Source organism: Chrysochloris asiatica, unplaced genomic scaffold (assembly GCF_000296735.1).
Source record: "Chrysochloris asiatica unplaced genomic scaffold, ChrAsi1.0 scaffold00226, whole genome shotgun sequence".
Lineage (NCBI taxonomy): Eukaryota > Metazoa > Chordata > Mammalia > Afrosoricida > Chrysochloridae > Chrysochloris > Chrysochloris asiatica.
In genome coordinates this window covers 5,119,273-5,124,009 of record NW_006408744.1, presented here as the reverse complement: position 1 = coordinate 5,124,009, position 4,737 = coordinate 5,119,273, and positions in this window count along the sequence as shown.

Below are 4,737 nucleotides of genomic sequence, written 5' to 3'. Positions count from 1 at the left end.
TTATTATTATTTTTTGTCTTCTTGAGCTTTCATTAAAAATGTTCTGTTCAGTTTTTATACTTCCTAATTTCTTCCATTTATTTAAGCTTCTCTACACTTATTTACAAGTTTAAGCGTCTCTTCTGACATCCATTTTAAATTTTCTTTCTTTCCTGTCTTTCTAATGACTTTTTGCTTTCTCCCAGTATGATGTTTTTTTGTAACCCCACAACTCTTCTGGTCTTAGAGACTTATGTCTAATGCATCAAAATTGTTCATGAGATGGTCTCTAAATTTAGGTGGGATATAGTGAAATTTCTATTTTTGTTTCTTGTGGACTTGTTTTCATTTTCTTCAGCTTTAGCCAGAACTTGCAAATGAACAATTAGTGTTCTGTTCCACAGTCTGCTCTTGGCCATGGTTTGGCTGATGATATTGAGCTATTCTACCATCTCTTCTCATAGATGAAATCAGTTTTATTCCTGTGTATTCCTTTTGGTAGTGTCCTGGTGTGGTGCTGTGAGTTAATGTCCCTTGACTGCAAAACCGTTTGAACTACAAGGTTGGTGGATCAGTCTCACCACTGGCTTCTTGGAAACCCTATACAGGGTCACTATGAGTCGGAACCGACTCAATGGCACTTAACAACTACAACATCATTCCATTTGGTGAGGTCCATGTATACATTGTTTTTAAAATATATATATTTACAATGAATCAATCATTTCTGTTGTTGTTTTGTGCTGTAGAGTTGGTTTTTTACTCATAGTGACCCTATACAAAACAGAACAAAGCACTGCAATGTCCTTTGACAGCCTCACAATGATTGGTACACTTGAGTCCATTGCTGTTGCAGTGGGGCCAATCCATCTCATCAGAAGTCTTTCTCTTCTTTGCTGACCTTCCACTTTACCAAGCATAATGTCTTTGAACAGGGTAATGTGTCAAAGTATGAAAGATAAAGTGTTGTCATTCTTGCCTCCAAAAAGCATTCTGGTTGTATCTCTTTCAACACAGACCTGTTTGTTCTCTGGTAGTCTATGGTACTTTCAGCATTCTCTAACACCTTAGGTCAAATGCCACAATCCTTCTGTGTTCTTCCTTATTCATTGTCTAACTTTCACGTGCAATTGCAAATACTATGACTTGTGTAAAATTCACCTTAATCCTCAAACTGACAATTTTGGGGAACAGAACATTCTATGTGTATTGTGCAATCCAATAATCCACAATCCTTGTTAGATAAAAGTAAAATTCAGTGGTAATTAATGGAGGCAAGAGAAAAGAAGGCAATCTTAGCAGACATAGAGCAAATATTTTTAATGATCAGGAACAGCATTTTTTTTTTTTTTTGCGTGTGTGTCTAATTCAAAAAAATTTATGTTCCTTCAAAGAAATGATGCTTATAAAAAATACACACCAAGACTATGGCATGGTTCTTATAAATATTATTCTTGTAGTTACTGCATACAGCTTTTTTTCCCAACTCAGTTTCAGATATTGACAGATTCTTGTTCTTTAAAAAAAAAAAAAAAAGCATATACAAGTGTGAAGATCCGAAAATGTGGGGGTGGAGTAGAAGAAAAGAAGATAATAGGAAGAGACAGTTCTTAATTGTAATTTGACTCCTCTTACAAGCAAGATGCTTTATTGGAGAGCTGCTATGGGAACTCTGCTGTTTAATTTCCTGACATTTCGGAGAATCAAATCTAATGGGTATGGCTCGATTAACATAGTTTAGTAAGGATGTTGTTTTTTGGTCTCTTCTGACATGTAAGAGAGGACCAATCTAATACTAAAATCTTAGCAAGTCTTTTGTTTAAACAAATACTCTAATCCAATCTTCCTGTCAAGGGAAGAAATCCCAGTATAGATCTCTACTTAGATTTCCTTTTATTTCCTTCAGTCAAACGTCTTGCTTCTTCTTGGTCAGGACCTGAACCAATCTGAGAGAAAAGAAGGGATGTTTTTTTTCTTTTGTTTCATTATTGTAACCACAGTACCCAGCTAAAAAGGCCCTGGGTGGTGAAAATAGCTAATACTTTCAGCTACTAATCAAATGCTTGGAGGTTCGAGTCCATTAATATTCATTCAGAAGAAATGCCTGGCAATCTACTTCTCATTAAAAAAAAGGCCATGCATTGAAATCAACTTAGTGCAACTGGTTTTTGGCAATATTTAGCATAAAATCTGGTATAAATATATATTGAATATATTTTTGCAAATTAGTATCTCAGAATTACGTTAGATTAAATTCCCTAGAATTGGTTCCAACAACAGAACAAAACACTGCCCAGTCCTGTGTGGCCTTCACAATTGTTATGTTATTGAACCCATTGCTACTGTAATTGTGACAATCCTTCTTGTTAAGGGTCTTCCTTTTCTCCACCAACCCTGTACTTTACCCAGCATGGTACTTCTCCAGGGACTGGTCCCTTCTGATAACATGTCCAAATTATGAGAGACAAAGTCTCTCCATCCTGTCTTCTAAGGAGCATTCAGGCTGCACTTCTTCAAATACAGATTTGTTTGTTCTTCTGGGAGTCCAGCACCTTTATTCAAATGCATCTGTTCTTCGATGGTCTGCCTTATTCACGTTCCAATTTTAGCATGCATATCAGGTATTTAATAATACCATGACTTGAATCAGGTGCACCTTGATCCTCAAACTAATAGCTTTGCTATTTAGCACTTTCAAGAGGTCTTGTATGGTGGATTTGCCTAATGCAATATATCTAGTTTTCTTGGCTTCTGCTTTCTTGAGGATTAATTGTGGTTCTAGGCACAATGGAGGCTTTGACAACTTCTGTCTTTTCTCCATTTATCATGATATTATTTTTTGGTCCAGTTGTGGCAGTTTTGTTTCCTTTACATTGTAATGCAATCCTTACAGAAGGCTATAAACTTTGATCTCCTTCAGTACTATGTTAAGTCCTCTTTGCTTTCAGCAAGCAAGGTTGTATCATCTGAATATCACAATTTGCTAATGAATCTTCCTCCAATCCTAATACCATGCTCTTGTTCATATAATCCAGTTTCTCAGTTTAATTGCTCAGCATAGAGAATGAATAAGTATGATGAAAACATACAACACTGGTGCAAACTTTCCTTATTTTAAACCATTCATTATCCCCGTGTTCTACCTACTGCCTTAGTCTATGTACAGATTCCTCAAGAGCACAACTAAGTATTCTGGAATACCCATTCTTACAATGTTTTTCTTAGTTTGTCACACTCTACACAGTTGAAAAGTATAGTAAATAAAGCACAAGTAAAATACCTTTCAGGAAGTCTCTTTCAGCAAATATTCATCTAACATCAGCAGTGATATTCATAGTTGCATCCTCTTCTGAATCCAATAGAATTTCTAGTAATTTTCTGTTGATGTACTGTTGTAACCATTTTTTAATTATCTTCACAAAAGTTTACTTCCATGTGGTATTAATGATATTGTTTGATGTCTTCCCCATTTCATTGGGTCACCTGTCTTTGGAATGGGCACAAATATGGATCTTTTCCAGTCCATTCAGTGGATATATAAATAGATGAAAGTACTATCAGTTAGATTATGTGAGACCAATAGTTGATGTAGTTGAAAAATGTGATCACGCTCACCATATCCTTCAGAGTTCCTGCAAATTTTTTGTTGTGTAAGTTAAATACCTGAAAAAAACAACAACAACAAAAACAAAAACAGATGTTGTTATCCTAAATCGTAAGCTAGAATTAAATGCTTTGTTCAGCCTATTTTGAATGTCTTCAGTTTCTACTAATCATATGGCAATTATCATACATTGTTATGAATGATATATTTATTTGTAGGTGGAACATCTAAACACTCAAAAGAAGAGAGAGAGGCTGAGCTACTGGCTCTTGAATTAGGCAGACCAAAAATCCAATCACATTACCATTTCTTACTAGCTGTAAGACTCTAAGCAAGTAAATAATCCTCTTTCTTAGTCTTATTCACTTAAAAATGGAGCTGGAAATACCTACTTTGTCAGGTTTTGGAAAGATTAGAAGTACTTTAGAATACCTAGAACAAAACCTAACTAATTTAGAATTGACTGTGTCATACACATGCTCATTTCCATTTTTCCAAATTGTCTATTCATTGTTTGTGCCTATTTTCAGAAAATAGGTAAGTGCTCAACTACTACCTAAAAGGTGCAAACACACCCAGACTACCTCAGAAGACAGGCCTGTGACAACCTCCAAAACCCTATGCAATAGTTCTAATCTGTACATAGAATTTCTATGACTCAGAAACATGACAAGTAACAACAAGTTTTAAGCAGTTTTGTAATTTTTTTATGAAGGAGAGAGAGAAGCGATCTGAAAGAAGATAGTATATGAAACCAGACATCTTTCAACTTTCCTAATGGTTTCTCACCAATGTCTATTAGTTTTTTATAGTGGAGTGGGTGATCTGTGTGTTGCTGTGATGCTGGAAACTATGCCACTGTTAATGAAAATATCAGTGATTATCCAGGATGGGCCAGTTTCAGTGGTGCTCCCAGAGTAAGACAGACTAGGAAAAAAAGGATGTGGCAATCTACTTTTCCCCCCAAATAGCCCATGAAAACATTATGAATAGCAGCAAAACATTGTCTGATATCATGCTAGAAGATGAGCCCTTTATGCTAGAAGACACTCAAAATAATAGCATGAACACGCTACATTCTCAAAGTAAAGTAGATCCTAATGATATGGATGAAGTAAAGATTTTGGGACCTTCATTTGCTGGTGTGGCATGAT